This window comes from Budorcas taxicolor, chromosome X (assembly GCF_023091745.1).
Source record: "Budorcas taxicolor isolate Tak-1 chromosome X, Takin1.1, whole genome shotgun sequence".
NCBI classification, from domain to species: domain Eukaryota; kingdom Metazoa; phylum Chordata; class Mammalia; order Artiodactyla; family Bovidae; genus Budorcas; species Budorcas taxicolor.
Window position 1 is genome coordinate 144,774,951 of NC_068935.1, and position 26,050 is coordinate 144,801,000.

The window sequence follows — 26,050 nt, forward strand, 5'->3', positions numbered from 1 at the left end:
AAGTCCTTGGAATGTGACCACTTACAACATTCTAACCCAAACATGAAGAGTTTGTTTTCATAAGCAGGATTTATTATGCAGTTTTTTATTTATCCAGACAGCATATTGTCATATATATATTTATAAAGAATGAAACATAAGAATGAAATGAACCCTGTGGGCCCTTCCAAATGCCTATGAAGCTGAGTTGACCTCCTTATTCCTCTTTTATCATCTTTTTCTGTTCCCAGCAGCAGCCACTATATTGAGCTTTTGCCCTTTTTATTATCTGTTTCATAGAATTTTGTTGCACGTGTATTTCTCCCTAAGTAGCTTTCTTGTGTAAAGTTTTTCAAATTGGTTTCACATGTTAGTATTTGTTCTGTTGCGGTCAGGTCACTGTACAGCGAGATGCAACTGTTTCCAAGTTTAACAGGTATGTGGTCACGTAGCAACTGCCATCATGAGATGGAGCGTGTTTCCATCTCTATTTCATCTCTTGCTGGACTTCACTGCCTCCATGCTTCCCCTCACATTCAGGAAACTGTTGGCTCATCATCCTCACCATGCCTGCTGGCCACAGTGACAAGCATCCGATTGCACTTAAAATCATGAGATCCTTGTCGCCTGTGCGCTCTGAGTGTCCATGGTTTTGTGATACCCATGCCTTCTACGGGCCAGGCAGCTGTCTTAGTGTCAGCTGAAGCGTGTGATGACCTGACGATTCAGGATGCCTGGGACTTGGATGAAGTCAGAAGACCCCAGCCAGACCCTCCTCCGTCTTGAGACTGGCACTGGAGAAGAGGTTCCCAGGGCAGAAAGACACACACCCTCACTGCGGCCTGGTCCCGCTGCCACAGTTCCATTTATTTTCAGAGAAGTAAGTCTGTCCAGACCAGAGTTTTCTTTTTCTTTAGTTTTTTTTCTCCACACTCTTCTGGGTAGCAGTGAGCATTTTCATGTTCTGGGGCCATCTTTCTAGAACAGGTCTGGCTCCACATTTATCAAAGTGTAGGGAGGTTTCCCTTTTTCCCTTTCAGCTCAGAAAACAGACCTCTATTATTCTTTTAAACCTTTTGAAGAAGCTAGTAGCCAAGGCTATCCTTAAAACACCCCCTTTATTTTCTGGCTTAAGAACAAAACTGCCTTCTCCGAGCTCTTTTTCTGTTGCCCCAAGAGAGACCTCCATTCTCTAAGAATGTAGGTAGCTGGCGTGTTGCCTGAAGACTTTCCAGTGACTAGCTACACCCATGCTGGGTGTTCTTCTCAAAATCGCAGACTCATGGTCCAGTCTATCCTGGAAAATATCTAGGAGGAGCATCTTTCCATTCAGACATTCTTTGCTTAAACATCATCTGAAAAGGTAGCATCTAAATAAAGATTATCTGGGGAGAGAGAAAGCAGGATCCAGGCTCTTGGTTTAAAAATCTCTTTCTCAGTCTGCCAAGCCTACATGGTACGAAAAAATATATGTCTTTTAAAATTTTTATTATTTTATTTTTTAACACCTAAAAAACATTTGGTATTGGAGTATAGCTAGTAAACAATGTTGTGACGGATTCAGATGAGCAAAGAAGGGACTCAGCCACACATTTCCATTTTCCCTCAAACTCCGCTCCCATCCAGCCTGCCACATGACACTGAACAGAGTTCCCTGTCCTGGACAGCAGGTCCTTGCTGGTTCTCCATGTGAAATACAGCAGTGTGTCCATGTCCATCCCAGACTCCGTGACTATCCCTTCCCCCATCCTTCCTCCTGGTAACCATAGGTTATTACAGGGTATTGAGCAGAGTTCCCTGTGCTGTCCAGCAGGTCCTTGCTGGTTCTCCATGTGAAATACAGCAGTGTGTCCATGTCCATCCCAGACTCCCTGACTATCCCTTCCCCCATCCTTCCCCCTGGCAACAATAAGTTCATTCTCTGACAGTCTGTTCCTGTTTTGCAAATGCATTGGTATCATTTCTTTTTAGATTCCACAGATAAGGAATGTCATATGATATTTCTCCTTCTACTCAGTCATTAGAAAGGATAAAATAACACCCTTTGCAGCAACACGGATGGACCTAGAAATTGTCACACTGAGTGACAATACTCTGTGATAACCTTGAAAGTGTGAGTCGCTCAGTGACGTAGCTCTTTGCGACCCCGTGGACTGTAGCCCGCCAAGGCTCTCTATCCATGCAATTCTCCAGGCGAGAATACCGTTGTGGGTTGCCATTCCCTTCTCCTGGAGAATCTTCCCGGTCCATGGGTTGAACCTGGGTCTCCTGCATTGCAGGCAGATTCTTTAATGTCTGAGCCGCCAGGGAGTCCTGCTTGGATCACAGAGTTTTGTTTAACTCATAAAAGTGTAACGCTGGCTAGTTGAGTTGCTGTTCTCACTTTAACACCTATTTGATGACCGTGGAAAGTATTTCCCTGCAAGTGGAATCTCTGTCTTTAGTCTTCCCTCCTCCTAGGGCAGCTAGTCCAGCAGCTTCCCACCCTGTCCTGACCTGTACCCACGCCCAGCCCACAGACACACGCCCACGCACACCCAGCCGCCAGCTTCATGTCACCCCAGCACATCACACTACTGCAGGAGTGTGGGGCAGGGTGGGGCCACCATCTTTCATCTCCCCCGCTTGGCTCCTGGAAAGGCAGCTCAAGCTGTCTGACCAGGAGGTGCTTACCATGACTGTCTTGAACAGGGAACCATCAGAGAGATGACCATTAATGTGACCATTCAGTTTAGTTCAGTCGCTCAGTCGTGTCCAACTCTTTGCGATCCTGTGAATCGCAGCACGCCACGCCTCCCTGTCCATCACCAACTCTCGGAGTCCACCAAACCCATGTCCATCGAGTCGGTGACGCCATCAACCATCTCGTCGTCTGTCATCCCCTTCTCCTCCCGCCTTCAATCTTTCCCAGCATCAGGGTCTTTTCAAATGAGTCAGCTCTTCACATCAGGTGGCGAAATGATCGGAGGACTGATCTCCTCTAGAATGGACTGGTTGAATCTCCTTGCAGTCCAAGGGACTCTCCAGAGTCTTCTCCAACACCACAGTTCAAAAGCATCAATTCTTCGGTGCTCAGCTTTCTTTATAGTCCAACTCTCAGATCCATACATGGCCACTGGAAAAACCATAGCGTTGACTAGATGGACCCTTGTTGGCAAAGTAATGTCTCTGCTTTTTAATATGCTATCTAGGTTGGTCATAACTTTCCTTTCAAGGAGTTAGCATCTTTTAATTTCATGGCTGCAATCACCATCTGCAGTGATTTTCCATTATACATATATATATATATATATAATATATATATATATTCATGGGCTTCCCTGGTGGCTCAGCTGGTAAAGAATCCGCCTGCAATGTGGGAGACCTGGGTTCGATCCGTGGGTTGGGAAGATCCCCTGGAGAAGGGAAAGGCTACCCACTCCAGTGTTCTGGCCTGGAGAATTCCATGGACTGTATATATAGTCCATGGGGTCACAGAGAGTCAAACACAACTGACTTTCACTTTCATGTATATATTCACGGTGGCTCCGATGGTAAAGAATCGGTCTCCAGTACAGGAGACCCGGGTTCGATCTCTGAGTGGGGAAGATCCCCTGGAGGAGGAAATGGCAACCCACTCCAGTATTCTTGCCTGGAGGATCCCATGGACAGAGGAGCCTGGCAGGCTATAGTTCATGGGGTTGCAGAGTCGGACAGAACTGAGCGACTAACACTTTTATATGTAACCTCCTACAGGCGTTACACCCCTGGTAGGATATGGTTCTCTCTCCAGGCTCCCAAGTCTAGTTGGGATTTTTTTCCTGGCACCCTGCCTCCCTCCTGCACAAAGGAAGTTCTTAAGAGAGAACTCTAATCTATCATCTGGAGAGGAAGCCATCCTCTTCCACGCAATTTATCACAACTTGAAACCACCTTCACCTGGGAGGGTAGCTCCCTCACTATTTCTTCTTATTCTTCTGGCAGGTTCAGGAAATTCCCTGCTGGGCAAGCAGATCAGATACTACATGTATGTTCATTTGGGTCAGCAGAATCCATCTCATGCTCAGAAAATAGCCTAAAATTCTATTTTTTTTTTTCATTGCACAGCCTCTCTGTGTTATAACTTTGGGCTCTGAAATGAAATCAAAAAGCACACAATCTCTTCTACCACCTCGTAAAAGTTGTCCTCAGATTTGCTTACATTAATATTTTTGTCATTTCAAGGTCTGGCCCTGGACCAGAGTATCATTTAAAAATAGGATGGCGTGAGTCACAGTGATGGAGGGTTGGGACAAGGAGGTGTGAGGATCCGCTCCTGAGACATAGGACTCCTAACCCCAGTGAGTGTCCACACCTTCTCAGAGAACTCAGCTCAGTGAAGTACTGATTAATCTGAGCGAACTCAGCTCAGTGAAGTCAGCGATGACTGGTTAATTGAAAGGAATTTCAGAATAAAGAGATGTTCACACCCAGGCAGGAGGGTTACAGGCTGAGTGCAGACAGGAATCAGGATCCCCGAGAGTCTGGGCAAATGTGTGCATACAATCTGAGGTACCTAATCACAGTGGACATGGAACACCAGACTGGTTCCAAATAGGAAAAGGAGTACGTCAAGGCTGTATACTATCACCCTGCTTATTTAACTTACATGCAGAGTACATCATGAGAAATGCTGGGCTGGAGGAAGCACAAGCTGGAATCAAGATTGCCAGAAGAAATATCAATAACCTCAGATATGCAGATGATACCACCCTTGTGGCAGAAAGTGAAGAGGAACTAAAGAGCCTCTTGATGAAAGTGAAAGAGGAGATTGGCTTAAAGCTCCACATTCAAAAAACTAAGATCATGGCATCTGGTCCCATCGCTTCATGGCGAATAGATGGAGAAACAATGGAAAGAGTGGCTGACTTTATTCTTTTGGGCTCCAAAATCAGTGCAGATGGTGACTGCAGCCATGAAATAAAAAGACGCTTACTCCTTGGAAGGAAAGTTATGACCAACCTAGACAGCATATGAAAAAGCAGAGACATTACTCTGCCAACAAAGGTCCATCTAGTCAAGGCTATGATTTTTCCAGTGGTCATGTATGGATGTGAGAGTTGGACTGTGAAGAAAGCTGAGCACCGAAGAATTGATGCTTTTGAACTGTGGTGTTGGAGAGGACTCTTGAGAGTCCCTTGGACTGCAAGGAGATACAACCAGTCCATTCTAAAGGAGATCAGCCCTGGGTGTTCGTTGGAAGGACTGATGCTAAACCTGAAGCTCCAATCCTTTGGCCACCTCATGCGAAGAGTTGACTCACTGGAAAAGACTCTGATGCTTGGAGGGATTGGGGGCAGGAGGCAAAGGGGACAACCGAGGATGAGATGGCTGGATGGCATCACGGACATGATGGACATGAGTTTGAGTGAACTCCGGGAGTTGGTGATGGACAGGGAGGCCTGGCGTGCTGTGATTCATGGGGTTGCAAAGAGTCAGACATGACTGAGCGACTGAACTGAACTGAATCTTCAGTTCCAGGGTCGGTGTGTTTTTCGTTTCCTTGAGGCCGGTTCTTGGAATTGTGGTACCTTATGTCGTGGCTACAGTCTGATCGTCATGTAGTTAACTTCGTCCCCCTGGTGACAGGTTGATTATCTACAAGACAGCTCACAGAATTTGGCTCAGAATACTGTCTACAGCCCTTGAGAAGGAACTGAAAGTCCTGACTACGCTTTGAGTCGACATCCCGCATGTTCAGTTGTGTCTGACGCTTTGCAACCCCATGGACTGTAACCCCGCCAGTCTCCTCTGTCCAGGGGATTCTCCAGGCAAGAATCCTGGAGCAAGTTGCCGTTTCCTCCTCCAGCGACCTTCCTGACCCAGGGATCTTCCGGACCCAGGGATCGAACCTGCGTCTCCTGCGTTGGCAGGCAGATGGTTCACCACCAAACCTCCTGGGGAAGCCTGGCCATGTTTCATGGGGTACGTTATAATTATTTGCATCTCCTTTGTCCATTTCCCTCTGTTTCTGCATGTTCCTACCTCTCTGATTAAGCTTCCTCTGGGACTAAAGTGTTTCCATAGAGAAAAGGCAGGCAGAGGCCAGGGGTGGGGCGGATTTGTGTGGGAGGGGGCGGTGATGTGGGACAAGGACTCCAGGGTCCTGCTCTGTTTCAGCCAGACTGCACTTCTGAACCCCGTTCCTCTTGTGGGGAGGAGGTAGATGACGATGACTTGGGATCTCTCTCTGCCTTATCTCTTACACCTGCCTGTGGGCCTGCTGTTTCCTCGACACAAAAGATGCCGTGAAAGGCACTCCATTAGATCAAGGCAGAGAGACAGCAGGGAGACACATGGGAGATGCAGAAAAGCACCCGCAAGCGTCCACAGAGGTCAGGCGGGCGCAGGACGTGGATGCAATGTTTGGGGTCTGAGGAATACGCCACACTGAAGGGAGATTGGAAAACGCTGCGTCTTCGTGAGGACGGAGATCAAATAGCAAGGCCGTGTTTATGACAGCTGAAAACAGTGTCTCCAGCATTTCCCCACCCTTGGCGCAGACAGACACACACACACACAGTGTCTGCGTGGGACTGAATAGACAGGACCCCGCGTCTCCTGGGTCGCTTCCTTCGAACAACCGTGCGCACGGAAATCTGGCTCCTGAACTGATCAAAACCCAAGTTCAAGGCTCCGGCTTGCTGCCTCTTTAGAAAAGCCAACCCTTGGGTCGAGATGCTAATGAGTTTTATTTTACATCATGAAAAGCAGAGTCGGGTGGGGAGGGAGAAAAAGGAGACCGTCACCGTAGACTAATTTATATTCAGTGATATTTCACAGCCCAGCGGCACTGCGTTTCTCCCGCTCCAGGAGGTCTGGCGTGTTTGATCTTCCTTTCCTGAAGAGCTTCTCTTTATAAAGGGACACTGGAGTGCTGGGGAGCCTGGGTCCGCCCTCTGCCCCCGACTCTGTGCCTTGTCGTCATCCCACACACGGGCTGCGAGAACAGGCTCTCTTTCTAACAGGATGCTTTTTTGAGATTCGGTCGTGGTTTCCGAAGCATCATCCCCAGTACTCGCTGCTCACGTTTGTGGTCCCCATGTCTGTTCCTGCGCCCCGCAGTAACAGGCTTCTCTCAGTTTTCCCCTTTTCCTTCAGATGAATGTTTTCAGCCCCTAGAGACATGTGCCTGAGAGAACCGCCAACACATGGGCACAAGATACTCACACAGGAAGGTCCGCAGATGCGCTCTTCATGTATGGAAGATAAGGTAAGTCACAGATGCATGAGATCCATGCAGGCAGCATCCTTGGTGAAGAGACAGGTGGCACTTGGAGGGCGATGGGCAGAAGGGGTGGGGCGGAGGTCCAGGAGCTGAGCTCAGTGTCAGGAAGTGTTTTACTCCGAGCAGGCTCAGTTCAGATGCTGGGTAATTTCCCGTCCCCCTCCTCAGTCGCAGGCTGAGGTTGTTTTGGTGCTCAGATGTGTCTGACTCTTTGTGACCCCGGGGACTGTAGCCTGCCAGGCTCCTCTGTCCGTGGGATTCTCCAGGCAAGAATACTGGAGTGGGTTGCCATGCCCTTAATCCAGGGGACTCTTCTAGACTCAGAATATTCAAGAATACTGGAGTGGGTTACCATTTCCTCTTTCCAGGGGAGCTTCACAGTCCAGGGATCAAACCCAAGTCTCTAGCATCTCCTGCACTGCAGGCTGGATTCTTTACCACTGAGCCTCTTGGGAATCTCTAAGACTGTCTATGCTGCTGCTGCTGCTAAGTTGCTTCAGTCTTGTCCGACTCTGTGTGACCCCATAGACGGTAGCTCACCAGGCTCCCCCATCCCTGGGATTCTCCAAGCAAGAACACTGGAGTGGGTTGCCATTTCCTTCTCCAATGCATGAAAGTGAAAACTGAAAGGGAGGTTGCTCAGTCATGTCCGACTGTTAGCGACCCCATGGACTGCAGCCCACCAGGCTCCTCCGTCCATGGGATTTGCCAGGCAAGAGTACTGGAGTGGGGTGCCATTGCCTTCTCCCAAGACTGTCTATAAAGCACCAATATCCCTGGTGTCAAGAGTGCTCAATCCTATCAACGCCTGTGGCTGGATTAAGGAGGTTTGAAATAAGCTGACTTGACTTTCTATGGTTAAGTTGCAGTCTATTCTACATGATTTGGCTTCAAAGAATGTGTTCCCCGTTTCCATGAGTATCAGATAGTAGGTGTGTTATGAGAAGCTGTGAAATTTAATGGAGATGGCATCAGGTGGACATCATAATGCCTAGATGTTCACTGTGTCACTGTGTCTGGCAAGCTGAGTCAACTCGATACATCCCTTCACTTTGTCCCTGCGCTGTCGACTAGAAAATAACGGCTTTGGATTGCATGACTCTCAGATTCTCTAAGCTCTGAAAACCTAGAGTATGAAATTCTCTCATTCTGTAAATCAGTAGTTTGGTGTCTGCATTTCATTGTTGGTCCTGATGTTTCTAGAAGACCGTCCCCAAGACTGACTGGCTTTGCTATTCACAATTGCACGCTTCATGCCGAACCATCGTATGGCTGCCTTCACACACGTGTGCGAGCCTTTCTCCAAGTCCTGGTCTCTTTCCATGAATCAAAGCTAGAAGGGGATGCCGGCATCTGACCTCAAAGGGTGCCTTCCAGCTGCAGCTGCACGTGAAGACGAATTCTGATAGGTCAGCTGCTGAACACCCTGTGCTGGTGGTTTAGGCTGGGTGTAGAATGCCGAAGAAATGATGCTTTCCAACTGTGGTGCTGGAGAAGACTCTTGAGAGTCCCTTGGACTGCAAGGAGATCCAACCAGTCCATTCTGAAGGAAATCAGTCCTGAATGTTCATTGTAGGACTGGTGCTAAAGCTGAAACTCCAATACTTTGGCCACCTGATGAGAAGAGCTGACTCATTAGAAAAGACCCTGATGCTGGGAAAGGTTGAGGGCAGGAGGAGAAGGGGACGAAAGAGGATGAGATGGTTGGATGGCATCACCAACTTGATGGACATGAGTTTGAGCACGCTCCAGGAGTTGGTGATGGACAGGGAGGCCTGGAGTGCTGTGGTTCACGGGGTTGCAAAGAGTTGGACGAGAGAACTGAAGTGTTCAAGGATTCTGTAGTAAAATCATCTTTTTGCTACACTCATTTTAGGCACGTCTATAGCGTCAGTATTGCTTACCTATGCAATATTATGTTTGTATAAATAAAACTTCAAGCAGAGAAGCAGAAATCCTAGCATAGACAGCTGATAGATACAGGTGTAGGTATGTAGGTACGATATGTAATTATATATAATATATAATGTTCACATAGATACAGATGGACAGATATGTATAATATTTTATGTATCTATAGGTTTATATTAAGAATATAGATTATTATATACTATAGCTATTCATTATTTATGGGTTATTGATAATTTATAAATACAGATATGGACAGAGGTAGATATCTATGGATCAGTATTTATCATCTGTCTAGATGATAGACAGATAGATAGATGTTGACATTTCTCTACCTACCCACCATTCTATCTGAATCTATGTGTGTGTGCTTAGTTGCTCACTCATGTCCGATTCTTTGTGACCCCATGGACTGTAGCCCACCAGCTTCCTCGGTCCATGGAATTCTCCAGGCCAGAATACTGGAGGGGGTAGCCTTTCCCTTCTCCAGGGGATCCTCCCAATCCAGGGATCAAACCCAGGTCTCCCGCATTGCAGGCAGATTCTTTACCATCTGGACCACCTGGGAAGCCCTGCATTTAGTGCTGAATGAACAGGGCCAACATCAAGAGAACAGATAACCTCTAGGGCCCAGCGCCGCTCTCGATCCACTGACCGCTCTTGAAAGATCTGAAAAAGAGTTCTAGGAAGTAACCTGTTTCTTGAAGGGTTGTTGTTAGCTCAGTCGTGTCCGACTCTTTGCGACCCCTTGGACTGCAGCTCGCCAAGCTTCCCTGGCCTTCACAGTTCTCTACTGAAGCAATGAGTGAGTGTCACAGAGCATATTAAAAATTAGACGTGTGAACCATCTTCTCAAACAATTTCCTACAAGTGATGCTTTTTGAAACGCGTGTGTACATTGTCCCACAGAATCCAGGTTTAGGAAAGGGCCTTAAATGACCTCAGCGTCTTCATGGTATCATGTGACGTGAAACCAGGCTGTTTCATCACTGTAAATCTACGGTTCTTAAGAGCTTAGCCTTCTCCAGAGTGTGTCAGAACACCTATCATTTAATCAGCTTGATCAGGATAGCAGTATATCAGTTCAGCGGGCTGCCATCTCAGCACGCGGGTTGCTGTATGAGAAACATTTTGCAAAGACTTTCCAGAATTTCCACAGGTCTGTAGAATAATATAGTCAGGGTTGCTAATAGCCTATGTCAGCAAGAGCAGAGACAATCTCGGAACTGAAATGAAAAAGCTGATTTTCTTCCCCCAAAGAGTTCTGTAGAAAAGCTTCACAAGAGACTCAGGCTGTGCTGCGCACTTTTGTGGGGGCTCTGTTGAATCAGAATTCATTTGCCCTTCTCCAAGGCTCACGTCTCCTCATTACTTGCAGTAGCTCAGCCCGATCCTTGCTTGTAAAGCGAGCCTTACAAATTTCAGTGACAGACACATGAGCTGGCTCCGTGCAACTATACAGAAAACAAGCTGTGAGTCCCACTAGAAAAAAAACCATCCAGGCGTCTTTATGGAGCACAGTATTTATCCAAGTAAAATACAACTCTCCACAAGGCATCTGGTATATTGCCAATGTGTCATATTTCGATGGGGGGAGAAGTTACTCAGACTGACGTTTACCAAGTGTCCAATGGTGCAGTCTTGTCATTTAGAACTTTCCTAAACTTTACAGAGCAGTAACAATTCACGGCATAGTGATTTAGGTTTTGTTGTTGTTGTCTAGTTGCTCAGTTGTCTGTCATTCCTTTGTGACCCCACGGACTGCAGCCTGTTAGGCTCCTCTCTCTGGATTCCTTACCTCTGAGCCACCAGGGAAGCCCCAGTAATTTAGGCTTTGTCGTACAAGTTATGGATGAATTTTACCCTTGGACATAACGCTGGGCTGTGGAAACCCACACTTTCTGCATTCGCCAACCACAGGGAAGTGATTTACTTACAAGATCCAGATGAGACGCTGGGAAAGAGAGGGGTGGGAAGGTTATTAGGAGATTCAGCAACTTCCGTTTGGATGATGGAGATCTCTCCAGATGATGGAGAGAAAACAGGGTGGTAGCCTTGAGTAAAAGATTTGGTTTCCCTTACATGTTTTTTTTTCCTTAATTTACCTTTGATGTAGTTGATATAAATGTATAGTTGATTTACAGTGTTGTGTGTGTTGGTTTCAGGTGTACAGCAAAGAGATTCATACATATATCCACCCTTTTTTAGATTCTTTTCCCATATAGGTTATCAGAGAGTGCTGAGCTGAGTTCCCTGCACTACGGCAATAGGCCCTTGTTGACTCTCTGTTTTATATAGAGTAGTGTGTGTATGTCAAGGGCCTCCCTGGTGGCTCAGACGGTAAAGAATCTGCCTGCTATGCAGGAAACTCAGGTTCGATCCCTCCTGGTTTGAGAAGATCCCCTGGAGGAGGAAATGGCAACCCACTCCAGTACTCTTGCCTGGAGAATCCCCATGGACAGTGGAGCCTGGTGGGCTACAGTCCATGGGGTCACAAAAGAGTCAGACATGACTGAAGACAGACCTAGTCTCCCCTACGTGTTCTTAAATCTCAGAGAGACCCCTGCAGCCGTCTTCCTTCTGACACTTAGGGGTCCATGAGCACCCACCGGGTTGGTGTCTCCACCGTGGTCTGAAGCCCTTAGGGGGGCCTCTCTCTTCACTCCCCCGAGGAGAGATGATTCTACTCTCTTGAGCTGCAGTCAGCTTTCAGTTCCTGAGCCACTCAGCTCTACTTTGAAAATACGCCCACAATCTGGCCTTTTTCACCACCTCCATGCTTCAGACCTCCCCTCAGTTGGTTAGTGGCTCCGTAGCTGGTGCCTGATTCTGTCCTAACCTTGCTTATTCATCACATGATGTTCAGAGCTGCTTCACAGGACACTCGCTGATTTAGGATGAAGCCAGAGCCTTAGTCTCCCATCCTCAGCCAGCCAGGGAAGTCTTGTCCGTCAGAACCAAAGGCAAGGCTTTGCAGCGGGCATGGAGATTGCAGGTGACGGGTGCACACCTCACTGTCATCTCCACCTTCATGTCCTAGGCCGGGCACGCTTATTCACTCAGTTCCTCTCCGTGCGTGCCATTGCTGTTTCTCCCTTTGTTCTCTTTAACTTGTTTTAAAAACATTCACAGTTTGTTAGTTTAATTTTGGCCCCACTCTGGGTCTTTGTTGCTGCCTGCAGGCTTTCTGTAGTTGTAGTGAGCGGAAGCTACTCTTTAGCCATGGTGCGTGGGTTTCTCACTGTGGTGGAGTCTTTTGTTGCAGAACACAGGATTGGGCTTCCCTCATAGTTCAGCTGGTAAAGAATCCACCTACAGGAGACCCCGGTTCAATTCCTGGGTCTGGAAGATCCCATGGAGAAGGGATGGGCTACCCACTCCAGTATTTTTGAGCTTCCCTAGTGGCTTAGCTAGTAAAGAATCCGCCTGCAATGCAAGAGACCTGGGTTCAACGCCGTAGTTGGGAAGATCCCCTGGAGAAGGGAAAGGGTACCCACTCCAGTATTCTGGCCTGGAGAATTCCATGGCCTGTACAGTCCATGGGGTCGCAGAGTCGGACATGACTGAGCAAGCTTCACTTTCATTCACTTCACAGGTTGTAGGGCGTGAGCTTCAGTAGTTGTGGCTTGCAGGCTTCGATGCCCTGCAACACGTGTGATCTTCTGGACCAGGGACCGAACCCTCGTCACCTGTATCGACAGGCAGATTGTTAACCACTGGACTACCAGGGAACCACCCCCCCTTGCTTTTTCTCAAGTCAGCCCAGCTGACTCACCACAGAGACTCTCCTGTTGTGTCTCTCAGCCCAGAGCACCCTCTGCAATCTCCTGCTTGATTCGTTCCTTCCCTTCTGAACCTGTGTGTCATTTCATCAACGTGGGTTCTCTGGCTGTTCTCTATAAACAGCCTGTTCTCCTCTCTACCGAGTGTTCTATTACCATCAGGTTAGTGCAGTTCAGTCGCTCAGTCGAGTCTGATTCTTTGTGACCCCATGGACCGCAGCATACCAGGCCTGCCTGTCCATCAGCAACTCCCAGAGTTTGCTCAAATTCAGGTCCATCGAGTCAGTGATGCCATCCAACCATCTCATCCTCTGTCGTCCCCTTCTCCTCCTGCCCTCAATCTTTCCCAGCATGAGATTTTTTCAAATGAGTCAGTTCTTCACATCAGGTGGCCAAAGTATTGGAGTTTCAGCTTCAGCATCAGTCCTTCCAATGAATAATCAGGACCGATCTCCTTTAGGATGGACTGGTTGGATCTCCTTGTAGTCCAAGTGACTCTCAAGAGTCTTCTCCAGCACCACGGTTCAAAAGCATCCATTCTTCGGCGCTCAGCTTTCTTTATCATCCAATTCTCTGTTACCATACACTCCCTCATTTCTCTCGTCAGTCCTTTTCACGATACGTGTGTGTGTGTGTGGTCTGTGTGTGTGTCTGTGTGTGTTGCTCATTGTTGATAGCCCTTGACCTATCAGGACACTCAGAGTGTTCACTCAGGACACTTAGAGAGGACCACGCAGGACACAGAATCCAATAAATATTTTTGAATGAACATGCTTGGGTCCATGTATAAAATGCAGGATGCAAGGAGGTTCTAAAGGTCTAAAGAAACAAGGGCCTCCACCCTAGCAGATGGTGGCTATAGACGTGATGGTGGTTTCCCAACTAAAGACCTACAGGAGTATCCAGGACATATTTGTACTTCCTTAACTTCGCATGTGCTACGTTAAATAAGGAAAATAAATTTTAGATAGAGATTTTTTTCTTAACCTCTATTTCAACTATGCCCAGGTGTTCAACGAATTCATGAATAGGACACTTAGGAACAAACATGCTGTGAAAGAAAAGGCTGAATCAATGAGAGATTAAGCTGCTGCATTCAAAACGGGGCTGTCATTGTGCCTGTGCGCGCTCAGTCGTGTCCGACTCTTTCGTGACCCCACAGACTGTAGCCCCACCAGGCTTCGCTGTCCATGGGATTCTCCAGACAGGAATACTGGAGTGGGCTGCCATTTCCTCCTCTGGGGGGGTGGTCTTCCGCACCCAGGGATTGAAGCCGTTGTATCTCTTGAGTCTCCTGTATTGCCAGGTGGGTTCTTTACGTGCTGAGACATGAGGGAAGCCTCTGAAACGTGGCAGCCTGGAAGAAACAGTTTGCACTGATACCCTGAGTAAGTCAGTGCTACGAGTTCTTACTTGCTTATTGAAGTACTTACTGGAGTACGCACGGACGGAGGAGCGTGGTAGGCTACAGTCCATGGGGTCTCAAAGAGTTGGACACCACTGAGGGCCTTCACTTTCACTTTCTTTGAGTACTTATTTACTTGACCACTTACTTAAGTAAGTAAATAAGTATAAGACATACTCACACGCACAGAGAGAGAGAGAGTAATGGTCTTATTTGTGTCCCACCCCTCCCCCAAAAGTCCCTATGTTTAAGTCGTAACTTCTAGTATTTCAGAATGTGACTCTATTTGGAGAGACGGCCTTTAGATAGGTAATTCAGGTGACGGACCTCGTTAGGCTGGGCCCTCAGCCAGTATGACTGGGGTCCTTATAAGGAGCAATCCAAGCACAAAGAAAGACGCCGGGAATGTGTCCCCACAAACCTTGAGAGTGGAAGAATTGATGCTTTTGAACTGTGGTGTTGGAGAAGACTCTTGAGAGTCCCTTGGACTGCAAAGAGATCCAACCAGTCCCTCCTAAAGGAGATCAGTCCTGGGTGTTCATTGGAAGGACTGATGCTGAAGCTGAAACTCCAATACTTGGGCCATCTGATGCGAAGAGCCGACTCATTGGAAAAGACCCTGATGCTGGGAAAGAGTGAAGGCAGGAGGAGAAGGGGACGACAGATGAGATGGTTGGGTGGCATCACCGACTCAATGGGCATGAGTTTGAGTAAGCTCTGGGAGTTGGTGATGGACAGTGAGGCCTGGCGTGCTGCAGTCCATGGGGTCACAAGCAATCGGATGCGACTGAGCGACTGAACTGAACTGAAACCTTGAGAGAGTGCAGCACGAAAGATCTGCCCCTGACCCCGAAGGTAGTGGGGTCATAAATATGGCTGGCATCCTTGCCATACCATTCTGCTCTCTGATTTCATAATGACTCAGTGAGGCTGGCAGTATCTTTGGCCCTTTAAAAAAAAAACTGTGTCCTACTGTATGCAAAAGGGAACTCTATTCAGAACCCTATGATAAACCATAATGGAAAAGAGTATGAAACGAAATGTCTTATATGTACCCCTGAGTTACCTTGCTGTATAGCAGTCATTAACATCATGTTATAACTCAGCTATACTTCAATGGGGCTTCCCTGATAGCTCAGTCGGTCAGGAATCCACCTGCAATGCAGGAGACCCCAGTTCGATTCCTGGGTGAGGAAGATCCCCCAGAGAAGGGATAGGCTACCCACTCCAGTATTCTTGGGCTTCCCTGGTGGCTCAGCTGGTAAAGAATCCACCTGCAATGCAGGAGACGTGGGTTTGATCCCTGGGTTGGGAAGATCCCCTGGAGCAGGGAAGGGCTACCCACTCCGGTATTCTGCCCTGGAGAATTCCATGGACTGCATAGTCCACGGGGTCACAGAGAGTCGGACATGACTGAGCGACTTGCATTTTCACTTTCATACGTCAATAAAAAATAAAGTAAATAGAAATTAAGAGATGTTATATGAGATGATGTCTCTATATGCCAAGAGACTTACTGAATATACTTACTCAAAGTTGCTTGGAACCCAAAGCTACTGACTGAACGAATTTTCCAATGATGTGGTTGTATTTGGCATCATTACTTACACGCTTAAAATTAAACTTCCGTCATTTTAGAACATGAGCCATTAGATCAGCCCGTGAAGCTTTCCGTAAATGCCATCTTTCGCCAGGGAGTGGTGAAAAGATATATAAATGTATATATTAAAGCGAATATCAGCCCATCTATTTGAAACTTATGATTGCTATTATGAATTTATTCCAGTCAAAATTACCCATCTTTGCAAATTCAGCACAGGTTCTCGTATATATTACCAAAGGACCATTTTATTTTCCGAGAGAACTATAAGATATATGAGAAATGAAATGAGATCTGTGAATGGTCAGGTAGAGGAATAATTCTGTTGGGGAACATTACTTTTAAATTACCACTGTATAATATCATCAGGGGAATCATTTTTAGAAAAGAAGATAGTTGCCTTTTTATGTTTCCAATCACTGCTATGCTTTCAATAGCCTCAGGGCTCCTTTTTTTTTTTTTTTTCCTCAGTAAAGTGAAGAAAATGTATTTTTCCCCCTTTGTTTTGCTGAAAATGTGTAATATATGAAAATGTATGCGAATGTGTGCAGAGAAGGGGGGAAGGTGGAAAATGAACCAGATTTGGGGCTCCTTTCTAAAAAGTGCTTTTGTAATTGGTTGGGAAGATCCCCCTGGAGAAGGGAAAGGCTACCTACTCCAGTATTCTGACCTGGAAAATTCCATGGACTCTATAGTCTATGGGGTCGCAAAGAGTCGGACAGGACTAAGTGATTTTCACTTTGTTCAAATGGAATATATTTTAACATTCTAGGTAAGGTAACAATCAGAGTTTTTTTTAAAAAAATATCATGTGTTCGGCATAGCAAACTTAAACTGTACAAATCTTTTACGTGTGAAATTCTATGATATTTTACATAGGGGTGTACTTAGGTTGGAGAAGGAAATGGCAACCCACTCCAGTATTCTTGCCTGGAGAATCCCATGGAAGGAGGAACCTGGTAGGCTACAGTCCACGGGGTCGCAAAGAGTCAGACACGACTGAGCGACTTCACTTTCATACTTAGGTTGGAGAAGGAAATGGCAACCCACTCCAGTATTCTTGCCTGGGAAATCCCATGGACAGAGGAGTCTCGGTGGGCTACCGTCCATGAGGTCGCAGGGAGTCAGACACGACTGAGATGAAAGAGCCTATTTAGAGTACCAACACTCTGATCAAAACAGAAATATTTCTAGTCCCCGGCAGTTACCCCAGTGCCCCTTCCTCAGTCAGTAGCACCCTCTCACCTAGACATTGTCATCACTGGTATATTTGCCGTCATGGGTTGCTTTATCCTTGGAAAAGACTCTGATGCTGGGAGGGATTGGGGGCAGGAGGAGAAGGGGACGACCGAGGATGAGATGTCTGGATGGCATCACCGACTCGATGGACGTGAGTCTGAGTGACCTCCGGGAGTTGGTGATGGCCAGGGAGGCCTGGCGTGCTGCGGTTCATGGGGTCGCGAAGAGTCGGACACGACTGAGCGACTGAACTGAACTGAACTGACCTGAACCTGTACACGGCACGGTCTGCAGTTCCCAGCTGTCTGCTCGTCCATGAGTGTGTGAGGTTCATTCAAGGTGTTGCATGCGGCATATTTCGTTCTGTTTTTATTGCTTGTGTGCTGATTCACTTCAGTCATGTCCAACTCTGTGCAACCCTATGGACTGCAGTCCCCGACCCCAGACTCCTCCGCCCATGGGATTCTCCAGGCAAGGATACTGGAGTGGGCTGCCTTGCCCTCCTCCATGGGATCTTCCCCACCCAGGTCTCCTGTATCTCCTGCATTGGCAGGCTGGTTCTTTAACACTAGTGCCACCTGGGTTTTTATTAGTTGGCAATATATTGTAAAAATGAAGTGTTGTGTTTTTTTTTTAATCCAGTGTTTTGGTGGATATTTGGGTTGATCCACTTTGGAGCTCACAGTCCATGGGGTCGCAAATGGTCACGTGCATAGGAAATTTGGAGCTCATGCATAAATCCACGATGAACACTATTGTGCTTTCGTTGGACATGCAGATTCCGTGGTCTAAGGTCTACCTCTAGGGATAAATTCTCTGTGTATCTGTTAGGAGATACGCAGTGGGTGTTTTTAGTGGACACTACGAAACAGCTCTTCCACAAGCCGTATACTTAGCTTCACAACCATGCAATACTTGAGGTTGACAATCATTTTTAAAACAATATCATTCATTCTAAGTAGCTGGGTAGTGGTGTGCGTTCTGGCTTTCATTTGTAATTTTACTGGTGGGTAATGATGTTAACTTTTCCTGTGTGTGTGTGGTTGCGGGGGGGTGGTTTGACCATTTGAAAATCCTCATTTGGAATGTCTGTTCAAGTTTTTTTAGAAGTACCATTCACTTGTTTTTTATAGATGAATTTGTAGGAGTGTTTTTTGTATATTAGATGTGTGTTCCGTGTGCTAAAACGCTTCAGTCGTGTCTGACTCTCTGTGACCCCGTGGACTGTAGCCTGCCAGGCTCCTCTGTCCATGGGATTCTCCAGGCGAGAATAGTGGAGTGGGTTGCTGTGCCCTCCTCCAGGGGACCTTCCCGACCCAGAGATCGAACCCACGTCTCTTACGTTTCCTGCATCGGCAAGTGGGTTCTCTACCTCTAGTGCCGTCTGGGAAGCCCCGGTGTTCTGGATACGTCCAGTATTGTCCTTTACCGCTATTACTGATGTCTGCTGATGAACAAAAATTCTTAATTTTAATAAAAACCAGGTTGGTGATTTTGTTCTTTTGTACCTAGTGATTTTTGTGTGGCTTAGAAATTGTTACATACCTCCAGCTCAGAAACTTCTTCTTATTATTATTATTTTTTGCTACAAGTTGTGCTATTAATGTTTTACAGATGGTCTGTAATTTCATATGAATTTATTTGAGGTAGAGATAAAGACTCCTGTTTAAAAACTATTGATATCCTGTTGAACCAGAATGACCTATTTAATTGGCATTCCTTTCCTCTAATGAATTGATACGATACTTTCGCATAAACAAGCATGCATGGATCATCCAGAGTCTAGACTGTTGGCCACCAATGTTATTTCTTCTCTCTTCTGCTGCTGTGTTGATTTCTGTAGCTTCACTGTGTATCTTGATATCTCATAAGTTATACCCTTGACATCTGGTCTATTTCAAGATTCAGTTCAGTTCAGCTCAGTCGCTCAGTCGTGTCCGACTCTTTGCGACCCCATGAACTGCAGCACGCCAGGCCTCCGTTACCTGGGCTAATCTAGGCCCTTTGACTTTCTCTCAAAGCCCACAAAAACCCGGGTGAAATAGGGATAGGGGTTGCCTTGAGCGTATAAACCAAGCTGGGAAGAATGGACACCTTAAAAATGTTGAGTCTTCCAATCTGTAAACATGAGAGGCTTCTCTTTATGTCCGTCATGTTTACATTCTCTCAGCATTTTCTGCTGTTTTCTGTGTAAAAGATTTCACATCATTAGATTTATTTGTTGGTATCTAGTAGGAGAAGGCAATGGCACCCCACTCCAGTGCTCTTGCCTGGAAAATCCCATGGACAGAGGAGCCTGGTAGGCGGCAGTCCATGGGGTCGCAGAGTTGGGCACGACTGAGCGACTTCACTTTCACTTTTCACTTTGATGCATTGGAGAAGGAAATGGCAACCCACTCCAGTGTTCTTTCCTGGAGAGTCCCAGGGACGGGGGAGCCTGGTGGGCTGCCGTCTATGGGGTCGCACAGAGTCAGACACGACTGAAGCGACTTAGCAGCAGTATATTTGATGATGTTGTCAGTTATGTGTGTGTGTGTATTTTCTTGTTTCCTTGCATTTAAGTTTCAAATTCACTGCTGTCTGCATCACTTTGAGGTTTCCTAAGTCTTGGCAAAAAATAAAAACACACAGCTCTTTGACCTGAACCTTTGGTCAAGCCAGTAATAAATGAAGTGGTTTGTAAATGCTTCCTTGACTGCACATTTATCAAGATATACCGCTGGCATCCTTGGTCCATCTTCCTTGCATCTCACTTGGTTTTCAAAGTTATTACAGACTCTTAGTAGAGAGTCTATCTCTCAGTAATTACAAAAAAATTCTTTTTTTCAATTTTATTTGTTTTTGGCGTCCCTGGGTCTTCTCTGCCGCGTGCGGGCTTAGTCTAGTTGCAGCGAGTGGAGGCTCCTCTCCATTTGTGGTGATGGACTTCTCGTTGTGTTGACTTCTCTCATTGAGGAGCGCCAGCTGTTGCGTGTGCAGGCCTGTTATTGGGGCACATGGGCTTAGCTGCCCTGCAGCACGTGGGATCGTCACGGACGAGGATAGAACCCGTGTTCCCTGCCTCCGCAAGTGGATGCTTAGCCACTGGACCACAAGGGAAGTCCTCTCTCAGACCATTTCTATGACAGCCCCCCAGTGATTCTTTCTGTTTCCCCTCCTACCAGTTCATCCACACCTTGTTTCTGGATTAGGCGTCTTGAATCATAGGTCAGATCATAGCATTATCTTATCAGCTCTTCGTAGCATGCAAACATTTCCAGCTGTGTCCTTACCCCTCTCCCTTTCTCCAGCTTTATCTCTGCTCCTTCCTCTTTTATGGGCTTCAGACGAGAAGTGAAACCCTCCACCTTTGCACACCTGAAGTGAGAAGATGTGACCTGTGTTCCCGCTGCTTTATGCTTACAGAGTCTCTGTCCATGAATGGCCCTCCCCCAGGAAAGGTGGGATCACAGTTTGGTTTAAGATGAAATGCTTTATGAGCCCTCAAGCAAATATAAGTAAGCGCTTCTTTGCAGTCATGCAGGGCAGCTCTCACAGTTCCCCATGCACAACTCATTTGAGGAGGTTTTTCATTCCCGGCTCTCTCTCCTGACACTGACCCGTCCACCTTTGTACCTCAAAAAGTGTCCAGTGTGACCAACCTAGACAGCATGTCGAAAAGCAGAGACATGACTTTGCCGACAAAGGTCCGTCTAGTCAAAGCTCTGGTTTTTCCAGTACTTGTGTGTGGATGTGAGACTTGGACTCTAAAGAACTGTGAACGCCAAAGAACTGATGCTTTTGAACTGTGGTGTTGGAGAAGGCTCTTGAGAGTCCCTTGGACAGCAAGGAGATCCAACCAGTCCATGCTAAAGGAGATTAGTCCTGAATCTTCATTGGAAGGACTGATGCTGAAGCTGAAGCTCCAATCCTTTGGCCACCCTATGCGAAGAACTGACTCATTGGAAAAGACCCTGATGCTGGGAAAGACTGAAGATGGGAGGAGAAGGGAACGACAGAGGGTGAGATGGTTGGATGGCATCACCAACTCAATGGACATGAATTTAAGTAAGCTTCGGGAGTTGGTGATGGACAGGGTACAGTCCATGGGATCACAAAGAGTCAGACACAACTGAGTGACTGAACTGAACTGAACCGACAGTCTTTGCCTTGTGGTTGATACTTAACAGATAAACTTTGTGCATACATGAGTGTGCAATCATGTCCCAACTCTCTGTGACCCCATGGCCTGTAGCCCACCAAGCTCCTCTGTCCATGGGATTCTCCAGGCAGGAATACTCGAGTGGGTTGCCATACCCTTCTCCAGGGGATCTTCCAGGCTCAGTGATGGAACCCACACCTCCTGCATTGCAGGCGGATTCTTTACCAATGAGCCACCAGGGAAGCTCAGTGTAGGTTGACTTAAATTTATTTTTAATCGATGCAAATAGTAAACCATCATGTATGGTGCAGTCTTTTCTGTTGCGTGTTTTGTGAGCCGTGGGTTCCCAGGCCAAGCTTTTGAAGTACTGAAACAAAAAATAAAATAAGATGGGCAAAACTCCTTTCTGCACTGACTACAGTATCACTAAAGAATTCTGAACCTTCTTTTTTTTTTTTTTTTTTTAAGCATGTAATTTATGTGCATGATAAAACAGCCCTTTGTTTCACAAGTCAACATTCTTAATGCGGTCTGTCAAAGTGCATTCTCAGTAAATTGCTTTGATGAACTTGCCAGCCCAGTTAGTTTCTTTTAAGGGAAAGGAAAGAAGGAGGGGGTGAAAAACACTTCTGCAGCAAGAAAAAAATAAGAAAGTCAGTAAATAGAACAGGTCTAGACTGTCCTGGACGGTTTTACATCCAAGATTGCAAATAATTTGGTTTCACACTCTTATGAGCCACGATTCTGCCTCAAAATTTGCAAGTTAAAAGCTCTGTTTCACATAGTTTTGATTTCAGCTTGTGCCCCACACACCCACACCCATTAGCATGCATGGAGTTGATATAATTTTTAAATGTACTCCTAGGAGAGCAGGCCTCAGCTTGACCACTTGTGCTCTGCAGACTCTTTTTAAAAAAATTATTAATTTTTATTGGAGTATAGTTGCTTTACGATGTTGTGTCAGTTTCTGCTGTATAGCAAAGTGAATCATCTCTCTATATATACACATATATATAAGTGAAAGTTGCTCAGTCATGTCCAACTCTCTGCAACCCTGTGGACTATACAGTCCATGAAATTCTCCAGGCCAGAATACTGGAGTGGGTAGCCTTTCCCCTCTCCAGGGGGATCTTCCCAACCCAGGGATCGAACCCAAGTCTCCCGCATTGCAGGTGGATTCTTTACCACTGGGCAACCAGGGAAGCCCAAGAAGACTAGAATGGGTAGCCTATCCCTTCTCCAGGGGATCTTCCTGACCCAGGAATCGAACCGGGGTCTCCTGCAGTGCAGGCAGATTCTTTACCAACTGAGCTACCGGGGAAGCCCACTATATACATATATGTATATATCTGCCCTCTTTTTTGGACTTCATTCCCATTTAGGTCACCAGACAGCACTGAGTAGAGTTCCCCGTGCTATAAAGCAGGTTCTCCTGAGTTATCTGTATTCTACATGGTATCAATAGTATAGTATCTTCCAATTCGTCCCACACTCCCTTCCCGACCTTAGTGTCCTTGCATGTTGTCCATGTCCCTGTCTCTGTTTCTAGCTTGCAGAGACGTTCATCTGTACCTTGATATATGTGCATTAACAGAGTAGGCATATACCCTGAGAAAAGTATAACTCAAAAAAAAAAAAACCACATGTACCCCAGTGTTCATTGCAGCGCTGTTTATAATATCCAGAACGTGGAACCGACCTAGATGTCCACTGACAGGTGAATGGATAAGGAAGACGCGGTACGTATAGACAATGAAATATTACTCGGCCACGAAAAAGAACAGAGTGAGGTCCCTTGCAGAGACACGGGTGGATGCAAGGGTGGATTCGCACACTTGTCAGAGGGCGAATGTCTTTCCTAGAGATCCCGCCAGGACAGGACCTCACCCCTGCGACTCTGGGGACAGGCACTTGGTTAGTTTTGAAATCAGACTTTTCCTAGATGCAGGGCATGCTATAGCTGAGAGAACTTAGTGAAACTTCCTGCGAGAACTTAGTGAAACTTCCTGCATGTGTTCTCCTAGGAAATTTAAAGCAGAATGCTTACATTTCCCTCTCATACCAAGGGTGGTGGTGTTTTCTGGAAAAAAAAAAAAAATGTGGGAAAATAAGAGTAGCGGAGAGATCAGTTTTCTGCTTCTCTGCTAACTGGAGCTTTTATTTTCTTCCTTTAATGTGGCTCTCTGATGTGACATGCGAACCCTCAACTGTGGCCCATGGGTTCCAGTTCCCTGCTTTGTGAGTGTCGAGTCCTAACCAGCGGGCTGCCAGGGAAGTCTCTAAGTGGGGCTTTTGATAAATGAAGATTTAGCCTGAACCTTGTCAGCTCCCACAGAGGAGGGCCAGCTTGCCTCATTGTCAGTCTTTATCAGTACGTTGGTGTGTGTGTGTGTGTGGTGTGTGTGTGTACACAAGTGTTCGCATATACACATTTGGGGAAGGTGAGTTGAGCTACCATCTCATTTTCCACTTGCCAGTCCCAGAAATGCCGTCACGCCGTTGGGTTTGCGCTAATCTCTCCACTACCAGTGGTCAGGCTTTAACAGAGGGATTCTCTGTTTGGGAATTCAACACAGCTCAATTGAGTTTCAGCTGGTGTTCCCTTGGGCGGAAAGACGAAAATAAGGTTAATTACAGAAAGCTCCGAAATTCTTTTCTTAAGTAATGCCAGATGGGTTTCCCAGGTGGCGTTAGTGAAGAACCTGCCTGCCAGAGAGACAAGGGTTTTGATCCCTGGGCCGGGAAGATGCCCTGGAGGACGGCATGGCAACCCACTCCAGTGTTCTGCCTGGAGAATCCCAGGGACAGAGGAGCCTGGCGGGCTACAGTCCGTGGGGTCACAGAGAGTCAGACACGACTGAAGCGTCTGAGTACACACACACACACAGTGCCAGGTGAACAGTGAGGAAACAGCCTCAGTGAATATCGTATCACAGTTTGTCACTAGTTTTTCTGCTGGGTTAAGCCTATATCACTGTCAAGCTGACAGTCTTTTTTTATCCCGGTTTCACGAGGGTCAGAGTCGCCCGCACGGGACAAGAGCTGTCAGAAGGTCGTGGCTGTGGGTCTGAGAATCATGGCTCAAGATCCCTTTGAGATGGTTAGGCAGTGGGAACTGACTGGTACCCCCGACCTGATTCAGGTCAAGTACGACAGGAGGTGGGGAGAGAGGAGTACCCTGGACTCAGGCAGGCGGAAGGAACCGGGGGGCGGGGGTGGCTTCTGGAAACCCCACGGGTGGTAGAGCGCACAGACCCAATGCCCCCGCGGTGATGCTTTGATCTCTTTGAGAGTCATGCTCACGGCCTCCCCAACTTTTCCAGGAGAGATGCACACGCCTCCACGAGGGCCCCAAGGCTTCTCCTCAACCCTGGGGAGAGGGGTTGAGAGAAAGATTGAGAAATAGATCAACAGAGTCTAACCTGCAGACCTCTTGGGGGTTGCTGAAGCCTGGTGGCCTCTCTCCCGACCTGCTGCTGTAGGCCGTGGATGGACCATCCCAGCAACCCACTCAGTTCCCTGGAGCAGCCTTCCTGGCCTCCAGGGACACTCCCCACCCAAGTCCTCTGCACCCATGCCACCCCCGAGGCCCACAGAAGCCCCACTGCACAGAAGCAGCGCCCCCTCTTTCAGGCCCCGCCCCATCCTGCCTTGTTCCCCCCTGAACCCTGTCCACTGAGGCCATGCAAGAGTTTCCAAGTCCATGCTCTCTGGAGCCACCTATTCTGTGTAGCTGTTGTGTGAATCCTTGCAGGCTGACCCTCGGTCCTGAAGGCAGGGAGGTTCGGGAGAGAGAGAGAGCGTTCAGTCTGGCCTGGGACGTTGCTGGGATTTGTTCAGTGTCAGCTGGGTCTCTCTGCAAGGGTTTCATTATTTTTTTTTTTTTTTCAGGAAGAAAAAAAAAATTGAGAATTTTTTTTTTTTTTTTTTTTAAGAAATCTTTAAGAAAGATTCTCCAGGCAAGAATACTGGAGTGGATTGCCATTTCCGCCTCCAGGGGATCTTCCCGACCCAGGGATCGAACCCGCATCTCTCAGATCTCCTGCCCAAGGGAACACCAGTTTAAAACTCAACCACCTTTCTCGGTGTGAATATAAAAGACACAGGGGTGACTGCAGATATGGATCATCTTGGCCCAGCTGCGTGTGTCGAGGTGCGAACAGCTATTTGCAAAGGTGAGGACCAGAGAAAGACGTCCTGGGTCGTAAGGGTGTCGCCTGGACTGCGCACACTCATGTAAGGCTGGACGACCCGGCTCTTCACTCCCAGGAAAACCTGCTGGCGCATCTGGGCAACGTCTGCTTGTGGCCGGCACTGGGGAGGGGGGAGGGGGGCTTGGGAAGAATAGACCACGATTACACAAACACAGGGACGTGTCTCTTTTATCCTGCACTGTGTTGACGCTTACAGACTCCAGTGTAGGAAATGGAAGTCAGAAGTCACGTTTTTGCCCAAGGCAGGTCTTTGGCAGATGGTCCTTGTATGGATGGATGGATGTGAAGGAATAGCTGAGCAAAGTGTAGTCCTGTGATGAAGTTGTTCTGGTGGGACCAGAAGCAAGGGTAGCCCCCCAACCCCAACCCCACATCGTGCCAACGAAGGTGGATGGCCCTTCTCCCAGGACAGAAAGGTTTCCCATCTCCAGTGGACCCTGAGAGCCGCAGACCCAGGGTCTGAAGTTAGAAGTGAGAGGAGAACCGTCCGCTCCCTTGAGTGAAGGATTCCTTCCTGTTTGTGACTTTGTGAAATC

General features: G+C 47.2%; 1 long non-coding RNA gene across 1 annotated transcript; it reads left to right on the plus strand.

Annotated features, from left to right (window-relative positions):
* The first annotated feature begins 5,789 nt into the window (after positions 1-5,789).
* On the plus strand, positions 5,790-25,359 carry LOC128069373 (uncharacterized). Its single transcript, XR_008201571.1, has 3 exons — positions 5,790-5,922; positions 7,099-7,210; positions 25,236-25,359. It is a non-coding gene; the product is annotated as an uncharacterized LOC128069373 (long non-coding RNA).
* Positions 25,360-26,050: the final 691 nt, after the last annotated feature.